This window comes from Acanthochromis polyacanthus, chromosome 2 (assembly GCF_021347895.1).
Source record: "Acanthochromis polyacanthus isolate Apoly-LR-REF ecotype Palm Island chromosome 2, KAUST_Apoly_ChrSc, whole genome shotgun sequence".
In the NCBI taxonomy this organism is placed as follows: Eukaryota; Metazoa; Chordata; class Actinopteri; family Pomacentridae; genus Acanthochromis; species Acanthochromis polyacanthus.
In genome coordinates this window covers 26,222,771-26,238,246 of record NC_067114.1, presented here as the reverse complement: position 1 = coordinate 26,238,246, position 15,476 = coordinate 26,222,771, and the positions used below count along the sequence as shown (strand labels likewise).

The 15,476-nt window shown below is 39.5% G+C and overlaps 1 long non-coding RNA gene across 1 annotated transcript; it reads right to left on the bottom strand.

Annotated features, from left to right (window-relative positions):
• Window positions 1-252: 252 nt before the first annotated feature.
• On the bottom strand, window positions 253-1,229 carry LOC127537777 (uncharacterized). Its single transcript, XR_007947605.1, has 3 exons — window positions 884-1,229; window positions 585-679; window positions 253-352 (listed from the first exon to the last, which is right to left on the bottom strand). It is a non-coding gene; the product is annotated as an uncharacterized LOC127537777 (long non-coding RNA).
• Between the last annotated feature and the right edge of the window lie 14,247 nt (window positions 1,230-15,476).

Genomic DNA, 15,476 nt, shown 5'->3' with positions numbered 1-15,476 from the left:
AGCATAACACTTTTTGAAAAGGTCTGTGACTAAACCATCCAATGTGATAAAGTTTATTTAAATGCTGAATCACCGCAAAGGAGGAATACACTGGAATCTTAAAAGAAACATATCGTAGTCCTAATTTCTGGGAAAAGACGACTCATTTAGATACAGCAGCTCCTCAACATACACATAAACAGCATGTATGTTTCTGGAGTAAACCAGCCCCCTATACTAAGCACCAAAAAAACAGAAAAAACAAAAAGGGACCTAGGACTTATTTTTTGACTTTTATTTGAAATGTGATGCACAGCATTTCTTTCCCTGGTCTGCACGCTCTCATCTCCCAGAGTCTCTCCTTGTTCTCTTCCTTTTATAGCGAAATTAAACAAATGGACAATTAGGAAAATGTAATGAAGAAGTTCTGTTTAGAATAAAGTCCACTGATATCTGTTAAGTGTGCTTCTGGAAAGCATTTACTGTGGGGAGAACACATAACCTCCATGGCATATATGTAAAATTATATTGTGAATGGAATGTTTTTCTTTGTCATCTTAACAGTTACTGTTTTGCTTGCCACTATTCTCTGTTTGTTTTCTTACCTGGTTCTTCCTGACTTTGCACTCTCTCCTCTCCTTCCCCTTTTTCGTCTCTTCCTCTTTGGACTGACAATCATACACAAATAGATTGTATTCAGCTAGAGGAAAAATTATATAAATATGAAAAAATACCAATAAGAATACAAATAAATAATGTCCTCTCTCTCTCTTTGTAATGTCAATTTAAAGCCAAATAACCAAACAATGTGTTTTATATCTGATAACAGATATAAACACTGATACATTGATCCAACTTACAACATTACTCTTGATCGATAAATCATTTGATCTTACACTCTTACCTGAACCTGGCTCTTTTCTTCGAAAAAACAATCTTATGTCCATGATGAGGCTGTCTGTCTGCACACTCACACAATAGGAGTTATAATGTTAATGGGCATCCGGTCAGTTAGCTAGTCAGTAGCACCTTGGCTTTAATATTAATTCATGCACTGACACAACAGCTAGCTTCTCTCAGTCCAGTTCAAACAGACACTGACCACCTGTAACGTTTGCTAGCTAGAAAAAACGTAAGCTAACTCCTACCTAACAACATAAACAGTAACCTTTGATCAAATGCAGCAAAAATGAGGACTGGTAATGATAATAATGTGTTGGTATTGAGTGGTAGAAGTTCAAACCAGGTACTCACACCGCTACGGCATATTACCTTCTGTGGGGCAGCGCTTAGCTCTACAAGTAGCGGCTCAGAGCCCGAGTTGGGAAAGTTGAGCAGGATCAAACCATTTTGAGGCAAGATGGGGGGAGGGGGTGCTGTAGTTTTGTTGTTAAAACATTACGTATCAACCAAGTACTGTATGTTTTTTACACTTTTCTGTTTTTGTTTTTGTTTTTTTTAAAAAAGGACATGATACAAAAATAAAAATAAAAATCTTTAAATTTTAGGGGTGCTGGGATTCAATTTGGGTTTGCTGAAGCACCCCCAAAAATGGGCTAGAAACGCCTATGCTCTATACACCACTTTATCCTCACTTGGGTCACAGGGGATGCTGGAGCCTATCCCAGCTGACTCGGGCAAAGGCAGGGGACACCCTGGACAGGTTGCCAGTCTGTCCAGGACAATCACACCTACGGGCAATTTAGAGTAACCAATTCACCTCAGCATATTTTAGGACTGTGGGAGGAAGCCGGAGTGCCCGGAGAAAAGCCACACATGCACAGGGAGAACATGCAAACTCCATGCAGAAAGATCCCAGGCCCACCCCGGGAGTTGAACCTGGGATCTTCTTGCTGCATGGTGAAAGTGCTAACCAGTACACCACTGTGCAGCCCGAAAAGAAACGTCTTAAAGTGAAATGAATTCAGAACAAATAGACTGAGTGTTGAAAAATCAACGTTGGTTCTTACCGTCAAATCTCATATCTGCATGTTTCTGAACATGAAGCTGAACCTGTAAAATCATGTGTTGATGTATTTTATTATTTTTTTAAATCATTATTATTTTATTATTCGCCAAGGGAACTTTACACAGTGCAATGTAACCAAACATAAATTTGCACTTGAGGCTACTGTTTAACATTCAAACATTTTATATCCATGAAAACATGGTCATTGAGTCCTGACTCTTTTCTCCCTATTATTCACTTGTGAATTTTACCTAAGTTTGTGCGAGGTGTGTGTTGGGGAATTATTAAGTAGGTATTGATTGTGATTTGATTAAACTCTTGCTAATTTGCTGCAAACCAGCAAGACATTTAATCAAATAAAAATCAATAGCGTCTTAAGAGCCCTTGGTACATCCCTGGAATGGGGGACTACAGTGGAGTTGTTATAAATTACTGGTCAGAGCTATAGAGCCGATAGTATAATGTCAGAGGAGAGAGAAATGGACAGAAACAGAGAGAGGCAAAGAGAGGGGTGGGAGACAGAGGATATGTCACTCCTACAGCATAGAACGGCGATAGATTTGTGATCAGTGGGGAACAATTGGCCTTGGAATTTCGGTTCCAGGAATTAACCACTGCTGAGGAGTGCAAGCAGAACTTTTACTGTCTATTGCTGTTTTATCTGAGTTATTATTTAAAATTAAACGCAAGTAAACATTTTACAGTGTGTGGTTAGTCAACAGTTAGCTCAGTTGACAGTCCTATAAAGGAGAATATGTTTTCCCACCATCTCAATTAAAACAAATCTCCACTCTTATCTATATTTTGTAAAGCCTCCCGTAGAAAACACTTTATGTATGTTGCATCTTTTCGGCAGTATAGAGACCCTCTTTGCTTATCTCTGGATTAGAGTTCTGTAGGGTCCGACAGTTTAGCCCTTTATTCAAAAAAGGCCAGGATAAAATCGATGTGTATAGAACGGTTTTCAAATCCCAGAAAGTCAGAGAGGGACGCATGGACCTCATCGGAAAAGTTCCGAAGATAATCAGACCCCACTGAAAATGTAGTCAGCCCATAAAGACGGGGATAAAGACTTTGTAGATGGTGTGTATACATCAATAAAAAATATGGGCAAAACAATACTCCTAATTCTTTTACTTAATATTTTAGAATATTTTTAAGGATTGTTCATTGATTTTATGGGCAAGATATTTCTGTTGCACTTTAACATTCAAATAATCAAAGCGCTGCGTTCACTGCCTTGTCGTGCTGCATTTCTGCAAACATTTTATGACAAGATTTATATAAGTCCACCACTGATAAAATCTGTACCTGCAGCTGAGTGAATCTAAGTTAACACATTTCAAAATGAAATCATTTCAGTTTAATATTAACAACAGAAGGATACAAAATATGTGTGCTATATCAATCATTGTTATGATCCCAGTCTAATTACACCGAACCACACTAATCCTGCTAAACAATGATGCTGATAGTTAATTATGCATACAGAGTGGAAGGGTATTAACTTTGAAACAATAACTTTGCTTTTATTGACCAGAGTTTGTCTTTTCTTGTCACCATATGCTCCCCTTCAACACAGATGGAACTATAAAATCCCTAATGCCCAACTGCCAGTGTTTTTAGTTCTGAAAAATCAGACTTTGCACAAAAAAGGAATGAAACTCACCAGAACCATTTCATTATCTCGTTTCATGGGTTCGTGAAGGATTGTTATTAATGTAAACTACAGAGTAAATAACAATAATATAATATAATAATATAATAATGCTCTCACAATGACGTTTGAGTGACACAGGATGTAGTGATGGGACAATTTACACCAATTTTAGATGACTGTGTAATTTCAGTTGGTTGTGCGAAACCTACTGTCAGTTAATATAACTGAAACAGCTTACTTGGAATGATGTTTTTGTGAAGTAGCTAAATGACAAATATGTATGGGAGAGATGAGATGTGTTTTTCATGGCAGTGCCAACATGACATGAATGTGGTTTTATAGAGCTTCCAGAAACATTGTATCCTTTTAGCCTTTTGTGTTATTTCAATAAACCTCTCCCATAATTTCACATATTGTGCCAAACTGAGGCTGCAAGAACATAAATGATAAAATTATCAATGTGCAGCAAAAATTTCTTGAAGTTTTCAACCTTTTATTAATGGTAAATTTAAATCATAACCAAATGTAAATGTAATAAAATCTGGATACCTTGTGCATCAGCAGAGCACAAAGTCCTGCAGTGTCTTGCTTTAGTGAAAAACCGGTGATTTAATTGCGGTTTTCACAAAGCATCTATAGCCAGGTCAAATAATGCAGTGTGCTGAAGCTGTGGCCTGGTAGTAACCTGTGAGTCACGGGGTCAACGTGAACGTTAGATGTCAATTATGCCTCCTCCATGCGTCCAGCTCCACTCCTATTTATCTTCATCCCTCCTACTTCATAGAGTGACCTCCCTACAGGCCCAGCAGGGACAAACACATCAGGAGCTCATGTAGCAGAGACACATATATATACACACACACAAAACACATCTCCTGACTTTTAATAATTCCTCCATGTCCCATGTCAACATTTTTCGTCTGTCTGTCATAGTTGTTTATATGCTGTATGCTTTTGGGAAATCAGTTTACCTCCGGGACTCAATTACTCTAGGTATGCATGCTTTTTTTTTGTATTATTGTTTTTAACTCGTTTGTACAGTTGTTCCTCTGCAGTAATTTTGTCATTGATTCATTCACTCATTCAAACCTCAAACCTCTGCTTATGATAATGTGATTGATAACAATCACCCAGTGCAATTTTTAATTTCCAATACTATAAAGCACCGTGGGATATATGTATGCCTCATAAATATGCCGCAGAAGGAATAAGAGTCTCCATGCCCTATATAGAAATCCATGCATCTAAATGTGTCATTGGACTGCAAGCATGTTTAAAATAATAGTCCAGAAACAGACACTGGTGGAAGAGAGTCCTAATTAGGAAATTCTATATAAACGACATCAAACAAAATGTAGCGTATTGCTCGCGCAGGCCCCCTTTCCCATCTGGCCAAAATGGCTATTGTGGCTCATTGTCTAAAAATAGGGATGAAGACAAATTGTTATCATTTGCCAAAGCCCATGACAATAATGATGAATGAACACCCCCCCCCCCCCCCCCCCTTTCTGCAATGTCCTCTGAAGTCATTGCTTAAGGCCTTTTCCTCCATTTCCCCTCAGCTTTCCCTCGCCTCTTCCTATCCCAGCACCGTATGGCATAAATATTAATTGAACAAACATCATCAGGACAGTCTGAGATCATTCCTTACTTTCATTTTGTTTTTGTTTTTTTTAACTTTCATCTGGTTAAATCAAACGTATTTCATTTTCATGTCTTTTCCCTCTTTTGTGCTGTATTGTTTCGTTTGTAATCAGTGTGTCAGTGCATGTGTGCGAGCTGGAGATGGGGGAGTGTGGTTGCTTGATGTGGTGATTGATCACCAATTTTGCCTGACAATACTGAGCTCCCCCCTCTCTTAGCAGCCAAGCCTGTCCCATACAAAACTTCCTTGGTGACTAATGCCCCCGCTGACAGGGACGGATAGGGGATGTGCTTCACCAGTGTGCTCCTGATAGATCACACCTTTGATGGAAGAGCACCACTGAGCTTATGTGTACTAATATAACCGTGTTATTAACCTTATTCACCTGTTTTTAAGTTTGCCCGTCCTCTTAAGCATATGGGCTCAGTCCGGTGTGTTTTATGTTATGCTGAACAAGGTAAGATAAGGTAATACAGCCGGAAAAGGCAGTTATATGGACTGGAATTAAAATGTATTTGTTGTGTCTCTGAAAAACACAGCTGAAACATGTCTGGTGCAGATAAGGTGTAAATATGACAAACTTCGACCCAAGATCCCCCTCTGCATTACAAGTGTGCTACAGACCATAGGGAGCTAAATGAGGGACAAAATCTTGACCCTTCTGGTGAAAATCAAGTTTGTTGTTTTTTGTTTTGTTTTTTTTTACCTTGTTGACATGTCCATGTGGGGTTTTCATACGCTGGAAGACACATAATGAGAATGAAAATAAGCAGTCAGTGCCATGGCTGAGAATATCCACATTGAAACTGCAGTTCACTGATGACAATCGCATAGATACAGATCATCATTTAGCCTTTCAACATGGTAAGCTAACACAATGTAGCATTAGAACACAAGAGTGATGGTTGCTGGAAATGGGCCTCTGTACCCCTATGTAGATATTCCATTAAAAAATCAGCTGTTTCCAACTATAATAGTCATTTAGCACATTAACAATGTCTAGACTAAAATTAACACCATGCAGACCCTAAAGTTATAAAACCTGCGGTGATATTATTTGGTCCCAACAGGCAGTATTGCAAGGCTCCCATTGGTGTTCAACTGGGTCAACATCTAGTGATTGTGATAGTCTAAACATTTGGGTTAATTAGTTTTACTTTCAGTCAAATCATTCAGTGATCCTGCTTGCCCAACAAAGTCACTTTTTTGTCACTGTATTTGTTATGTAGTTAAATCATAAAACTTTGTAAAATTTTGCTAAGTACCCTCAGGACCCTGTTAGGCCCAGCCACAGAGACCCCAGTTAGAAGCCTCTTTGCATTCAAGGAAGTCTGTCTTGGCTGCTTCTTATTACACATCCATTCCAAACACAGTCTATAGACCAAACATTAAAAAATTACCTGAATTGAACACAGTAAGCGCACTATGATGGTAGAACTATTCACTTTTTCATATAGATCTTTACCTCTGTGGATGTGTGTGCACCGGCAAAGAAGCTAGCAAGCAAAGCAGTGGGAGGAGAGGCAGAGAGGGAGCCGGGTTCACAGCCAGTTCAGCTGTGCATGGCTTGACAAATTATTTGTGGAATTGTTGCATTCACAGTCACTTAAATAGGAATCTGTCAGAGAGGAGGAGAGGGCCAGTCTCACCGCAGCATACAGTGGAGCAGCTTGCTCACTGTCGCACAACCTCCTCAAAAACGGCCCAAACACTGCCATCTTCCTCCTTCTCCCTCCCTTTTCCCCTTCATTTTGCACAGTCTCTCTCTCTCTCTCTCTCTCTCTCTCCTTCTCTTTGCCTGCGTGTCTCTCCCAATCCACTCCCTCCTTCCTCTCACCCATCCTATGATGATGGATTGAGTCTAATGCAAATTTACAACCATTTTATATGTCGATGCCTCCCCCCTGGCCGGCTGCAGGAACATAGCTCAACATCATGCTTCCAAGATGTCCGCCTCAAAACAGCCGGCATCATCGGCCTCCTCTCAATCTCCTGGCTTCACAAATCTCAGCTGGATGGAGATTGATGTTGCTGTGGGCCCCCACGGCTGCAGCTGCGCTCTGTCCACGCTCGTGCCTGTGTGCGTTTGTGTGAGTATGCCATGTTCGTTCATATAGTAAGCCCTGCCTATGTGCAGAGCTGCAAGAAATCCCTTTTTCGATGGATACCATGCTGGACGAAGTCACTGCTTCTCCCATTCATGTCTGTCCTTTATATGGTGACGGGTGTTTGGCGTGCAGGTCGTTTCAGCGTGTCAGAGATCCCCCAACATTGTTGTATATCACCCTTCTGGACGGAGGGAAAGGAAAAACGAACACAAGAAGAAAGGAGACAGTTTTTCACCCTATCAGCTTGGAAAGGCAATGTTGTGCCCTTGTAATTGAGTAGGTATCTCATCTATCAACAGTGCCACCCTGGATAATAAATATAGAGTACACAGGCAGCTCCTCTGAGATTTAAAGAGAGGGTGTGTGAAGGAGTACGTGTGTGTTTGTTTGTGTATTTGTGTACCTGTGTGTGTTAAGAGGAAAACTAGAACAGGTGCCTTTGCCCTGACGAGCCACCTTTCTGTGTTCTTGAATGAGTTCATGGTCCGATGTTGCATTCATGGTCAAGTAAAACGTACCTGTACGGACAGTATTTACACAAAAAGTCACAGCCATGTAATTCCTTCGGTCATTTTCTTTGACCATTACTTATTTTGAGAGTTGATGTCAGAATTTTTTGAACAGATTGAATCCTCTGTGAGTTGTATCACAATTAATCACAAACTTTTCCCCAAAAGCTCACTCCTCAGAAATACAGTGATAGGAAGTGAGACAATGCTCAGCAAGAAGACTAACAACAAAAGTCCAGAGCACTAAAAGTACAACACAGAGACAGAGCAAAGTAGTACCTCTGGCAACTGAGCCTCCTGAGGCAGCCTACATGGACAAATGGTGCGGAGAGGAGTCAGCACTGTGACTTCAGAAACAACCAGGACTGCAGTAGAGTGGAAACCCAGTTCAGCTCTGAGTTTTGTTTCAGTTTCCCATGTATCATCCCTTTCACCACCCGGGACTTCTGTCATTTAACTGCACCCAGTCATCTTGCCATGCCCCTTTCACCAGCTCGCTCACCTGAACTCCTTAAGTGCAACTCACTGGAAGCAAACTGTTGGTTTAAGCCAGCTGTTTCAGTTGTGCACTGCACCTGCCTTTCTCCTCCCCTTTCACTATCTTGATGTTAGCATTTTCAAAATCCCATATGCTACGGGAAACAAAAACAACACCTGACAGCAACCAAAATGCTATAAAATTTAGAGTTTCGCAGAAGAGTTGAATAATGTTAAAAAAAAAAAAAAAAAAAGCAGCCCTTCTTGGTTCTTTTGGCGAATTAGCCATTTTAATGACAGTGTTCACCCCTGTGCTTGCAAATGTTCCACCAAAGCAATTCTATAGTTTCAGTGAGCAGATGTTTTTATCCAAAGTGACATACATCTGCAGCAAAGCTCTAGTGAGGAGAAAACAACCTGGATAAGTACCATAAATTCCCCAATTTTCCTGTCACTATTTTGCAAATACACCAGCACAGCATCCTGGTTTGAGCCCCATCCACAATGACTGACTGGTATAAAGAAATACTCATAAGCTAGAGCACTTTCCCCACTACAACATTATTTATTTTATTTTATTTTATTAGTTTATTTGAACAGAGACAGTGCACATTAATCAACATTTCTGTAAATGTACCATTTTTAGCTATAAAGCTAGTTTCCAACTGTAGTCCCTGGGCAGATGAAAATGCCAGCAACATTGATTATGAGGTGCAGTCAGACCATTCTATGGTGCTGACGTAAAAGCTCTGTGAAGATAAGACTTTCTATGTGAGATTAGCACTCTTTAGAAAAAGTAAGGAGGTATTGCTGCTGCTGTTGCTACAGTTTTTTTTTTTGTGTTTGTTATAGAGGACAGCGGATACAAAGAAAGAGAGACAGGAAACATGAGGAGAAGAGTGGGAAAGGATATGTACAAACTGGCTGTGGGTCAGACTCGAACCCATGACCACTGTGTCAGGGACTATAGCCCCTGGTTATGGTTGGCCCACGCAACCGGATGGGCTACCAGAGCACCCAGTGTTGCTGCTGTTTCACTGATATCTTGAAAGGGTTTACACTGGCTGATTTATTAGACTTTGTGCAAACTAATATATGAATAGTGCCAATGCAATTCAAAATACAGTCAAGAGATTAATATGCAACCTATTGCAAAACTTGCCTTTCTGAGGCCCTCTAAATAGTGACAATGGTACATTATTACCATCACTAAAATGCCACAATAAAAGATAACTTTGCTATCCTAAATTAGAATTTTATCAAGTTTGATAGTGTTAGGCCAGGATTAAATACCTCTGTGGATTTATAGTTGTTCTTGTTCTTCTCTACTTTCTAGTCCTTTTGGGACACGCATTCCATACATATGATCTTGTCTGTTTATTCCGATCATGTTCACAACAAATCAAATCAAAATAGTCCATTATGGTTTTCTAAATGAATGTCATTAGTGGCTGTTAAAAAATTGAAGGGTATGTGGACGTCTGCACAGAGCCTTGGTTATATCCCCTGATGACATTTACATCACTCTGACTTCAGCAAGTTCTTCTTTAATTGTAGGTGTGTAAACTGTAAGAATTGCCTTGCAGTTGGAATTCAGTACAGGATTAATAGTATTACTGTTCACTGAATTTGTCTTGAAAGGCTATCGTGCAGTCTTTAAATCGGAGATTTGATTAAGCAGGAGTCTTATTTTTCAAATCCTGTTCTGATGTAGTGGGTATTTAGCCTACTGAAATTTAAAATTTTATAATAAACTTTATGTTCAGACAATGATTCTAAATGTAGAAATACCAACAATGGCAGACAGATTAATTATATTCAAGTGGAGCTAAATTAATTTTTAGTCAGAATACTGTTCCATAGGTGTTCCATCACCTTGAACTGCTGGAGGAGAAGAAGGGACTCTTGGTTTAGAAAGAAAAAAAATGTTTCTATTATGCCTAATATTCAGTATAATTACACTAATTTTCTTACTGTGAATGAGTCCTTAGAAACGCCATTATCAAACTGTAGCAGGTAAAACCTGTGCAAAAATGTGTTTGTTTACATTGTGAATACTTTGCATTTTAGAGTGTGAATCCAATTGGGTGGCCACACAGCCAGATGTGCTCAACAGCATGCCAATAAACAGAGATCTGCAGGTGTGGGAGGAATTTTTGTGTTTGTAGGGAGTGTATGACTGTTTAAATTGTGCGTGTCATGTGTCTGGTGTATGTGTGAACGAGTGTGAGTGGGAGGAGGGGTCAGAGGGTGTCATACTTGTGTTCACACTGCTCGCAAAAAGCATCACTCCTAAGATGTTAGCATGTCAGGGCTCTTCATTACCAGCATTAGGTTAATTAGCGTGGCCATGTTGGCTCAGAGTGTGAATGTGGGCATATGTACATGCATGCGTGCGCGCACTTTCTTGTGTCTACTGTATGTCACATGAGTTGTTATGGATGTCATGCAGGAGCTCACAGGCGACCTGCAGTCAAACATGGAGGCTGGCAGTTGACAAAGAGCACAGTCTGTCACAGTGATGCATGCTCACTCTCTCTTTCTCTGTCTCTCTCTCTCTCTCTCTAGTTCACTCTCCATGTCTCCGGCTAATTGGGCCCTCTGGATATCTCTACTCCGGAGGATGTTTGTATACGAGCATATACAGTGATATGTGGCAGAGATGGGAGCATACAGACTATTGTGTACACTGTTGTCAAAGCCTGCTTGGGAACCCTTCATTTTATGAGGTACAGTCTTAGAATTTTCATTCTGTATCTTCGGCTACAGCTCCTGCATGTAATGTCATTTGGCACTGGAAACTTCTCAGGACAACAATATTTCCACTGACAAAGTAGAGCAATGGCTGACAGATCTAATGCAGTATTTAAATTGATGGACATATAGGTCACCTTGCAATCAACTTACAGGGATACTAGTTTTGAATGATGCTCAGAAAATTCGCTTTTGATAATATTTTTGCTTAAACTTTGCTTCCTTACTCGTCATAATAATAAAGCACTATAAGATCCTCATTTAGGCTTCAGTATGACAACTGTGACACCTTTCCCAACTGACAACCATGACACCCATGTGTAAATAACCCGAGGGGATTCATGTGGAGGGAAACAAAATGGATGACTGAAGTGCTAAAAAGCCCAAAGGCAAAATAAATAAATACATAACATAAAATAATAATAATAAAAAAAATATACAAGATTATAAAAACTCTGTCACTTGGGCTATTTGTCAGGACTAAAAACTTCCTTTTCCCCCCTCTCTCTCTCTACTCTCTCTCTCTTTCTCTATCTCACTCCCATCTTTCTTTTTTAGCTCCTTCTATGAAAAAAAGTATTAATTTATTAAATTTCCTCTCCATTTAACGACCCCATTTGGAGAATTTGCGTTTGATCCTCACCGGCTCGGCGAGGCGTGAAGATGGCAAGACGGGGAAGGGAGGAGATGGATCCGTCAGTGTGTCACATAAATATCTTATTAGCCAGTGATCTTATCATCATAAAGCAGCCCATTTATACAGTTAGGCATGTCATGTTGGTCAATTGCACAAAAAAGAAAAAAAAATCCAACCACATGCAATATTAAACCCTCAAATCTCATGCCAACACCATTAGGGGAGTTTTAAACTCTCCTTCTCTTCCTGTCTACCCTCTCTCTTCTTACTCTCCTGGATGCGTCTGTGGCATAAATCCCCTGATTCTGGATTGCTTTTTTTTCTTCCACTCTTATAAGTCTGTTCTTCCAATAGAAGAAAAAGAGCAATGTGATATATGACTGGGCTAAATGGCAGTTAATAAGTGTAGGATGAACGCGACAACATTTTGTGTTTTAATTATGTTTTATTCATTTGTATTCAGACCCTAACTTCTCCATTTACACAACAGTCCACTGTGACAATTTCACAGTTGCACGCAATGACTCTGAACAATGTCATCATGACCAGCCACCAAAATCTAGATAAGAGAACTTCTGCACTGATTAAAATCTAGATATTCAAATTAGGCATGCCTTCATCTATAATTGTGTTCTCACCACTTAGGCAGCTCAGACAGAGACGTTAGGACACTTACAGAGGTAACAAAAAGAGGCTGGATACTTGGCCACAGTGAATGAGTGTGCATATTAAAATGTACCAGAAATGACTCTTTTTAGGTTCTCTCTGACTGAAAAATAATCATTGTACTGGGTGGTACATGTGCTTTGTAAATGTTGCCTTGTTTGCTATAGATGTACACCAATGCAACACAATAATAAAAGCACTGACAGGTGAAGTGAGTATTATTTGATGGAAAAGTTGATTCTCTGGAAGCAAGAAAATGTATAAGTGTAAGGCAGTAAGCAACTTGACCACCACCAAATGGTGATGACTAGATGATTGGATCAGAGCATCACCAAAACAACAACTCTTGTGGGATGTTCGTGCTATGCAGTGGTCGCTACCTACCAATAGTGGTATAAGAAAAGACAACATAAACTGATGACAGAATCACTGACACCAAAGGCTCACTAATGCATACTAAGTGAAGGCTGGCCTGAGATATCTGATCTCACTTCTCAATATGGGAAAAGTACAAGACAAAAATTAATTGGCTGACCGTGGACAAGTGGCAGAGCAAAGTCTGGCAGTTGTTTGACATCTTACGAACTGCAAGTCAATATAGTATGATTTGTATTATCATTTATTGCTACCTTTAAAAAAATATTTTACTATTTATTGTAGTTTTTTTCTTGGTGTATTACATGAAACTTTTTCTAAACTACTTCCACCACTAATTTCGATTGAGAGAGCAGTGGTAAAGAATGAGGAAGCAATAGGGAAAAAAAAAGCCATGCAGAACTTCAGTACCTGGAGCACACTGGACAACTCAAGCAAATTACCATAAACAATACAAGACCGAGTGCACCTGCTAGATCTGATGGATCGGGCAAGATCTGGCACAAATTAAACCCCCGGATAAAACAAACCTTAAAGAGACAATCAGAAGATGTACAAGGAAGGACGAGAACACAGAGAGCAGCAGACAGCCTGGGAGGATTATTATTCAGTTATCAGAGCTCTGTGGAGCAGAACTGACATGGACAGGAGCAGATTTCCTGCTTCTCACACTTCCATCTGCCACTTCACCATGCAGAGGATACATACACTCACTCTCCCTCTTACACTCACAAGAAAAAAAAAGCACTTTCAAAGGCAAAACAGACAGCATGTTTACACATATTGGAATATTAAAAGTTGTTTATGGTCAGCAAATACATGCAATAGCAAACGATGCATGTGTTTTAATGGTGTTGTTTTTTTTTAAAGCCAAACAAGCCGTCCTAATAATCGTGTTGGTGGCGATTGGTGAGGTCAGCCCGGTTTGATTGCGCATGTAAATATCAGCATCATCACAACGTCAAGCATAAACAGAATCTCTTCCTTCTCATTAGTGTCCCTCCTTTCTTCTATAGTTTTTCCCCTCCATTTTTTTAAAGCCCCAAATCTGTCTCATTATCTTGTTTTGATGTTGCGCTTTATCAAAATGGAACTTGATAGCTTCAGGCCCAGAAGTGCATCCAACTGCGGACAAGAAGGAGAAGGGGAAGAAGCAAGAGCGCCGGCATCATCTCAGCGCCTCCTCTGTTGACAACAACAAGAAAGACCATCACAGCAAAATGCCTGCCTGTATGGACATCAATTATTTTTTAATTGTGAAAGAGTACAGTACACTAATTAAAACTAGTATATGTTGCCATGCCAAAGGCAAAATTAATAATTGATACTTTATTAATATTCAAAAGTAGCACTGGGAATATATTAAAGTGATTTTGTGGTTGCAGAAATGATCTAGTAGCCGGGCATGTGCGTGCGTGCGTGCGTGTGTGTGACCTGTTTCCAAAGAATTAAACTACTCCACCCCACTTTAGTCAGGCCAAGTCCAGTTTAGTCCCAGAACGAGAGGCGAGCAGGGGATAAAGGGAATTTGTTTTAAAGGACTACTGCTAATTACACTAAAGTCAATTCACAGATGAATCAGAATATTAAAATGTTCCTGAAAAATGAAGCAGGGCCACATTAATCCAAGCCACAGTAAATGAAAAAAATAAAGAAATAATAGAAAAAAAGTCATGATTTTTAACTTGGCGTACGTGCGTTGTTTTGGATGTGGGCGTCCCCAGTGGTTCAGTCTGTCACAGCGATTTTAAACCTTGTCTGGACATATTACCAATCAAACCAATAAACAAACAAATAGAAAGAAGAGAGGACGAGGAAAGAAGGCTCACCTCAGTATTTTGTCCACGTGGATATCAGATGTTCTTAGGTGACAGGAAATCACTCGTTAGAAATACATTTCTGGTATTTCACCTGATTAATTACCTGATTTTTATTTCAAAATAGTTCTTCATGTTTGGCTGTGATATTTTCCACAGTTGAACTACTGCTGAAAATGTCTGGGTGCTTTCTCTCCTAAAGGTGGAGGTGCTGAATAAGGTCCACAATGACAAAGTACAGGTGTACAGAATTAAGTAACAAGTTAGGATGCTTCTGAATGACATATGCATGCTTCAGTTTCAAGATATTTGGCTGCCTCACTGTTATATTGTCATGACTTGATAAGAACCAAGATTAATTTTACTTTTTGCAACACATTTCTCGATTTCACAACACAGCACTAAATGCTTTGAACAAGTATTCCATTGTTTTATATGATTTGCATGAATTTGATATTTCATAACACTTAATGCTCTCAGAATGCTGATTTTAACTACTGACAAGCCTCAACTTTAACAGAAGCTCAGTAACAGAAAAAAACATTGCAGTTACACTGAATCACTGTAATATCTGTCAATGTACATAAAAAAATAATTTAATAATAAAATAAAAGACTAATTTAATGTCACAACAATATTAAAATATCCACTGTGGTCTAATATGAAAACCTCCTTGACACCCAAGATTATATTTTGAACATTTTTTTTCATTTTCAGACCAGATCAGCCAGCGATAAGGACACTGCTGCATGTTTGTGTCTGTATGTGTGTGTGTGTGTGTGTGTGTGTGTGTGTGTGTGTGTGTGTGTGTGTGTGTATGTGTATGTGTGTGTGTGTGTGTGTGTGTGTGTGTGTGTGTGTGTTGGGACCCTGCACAATC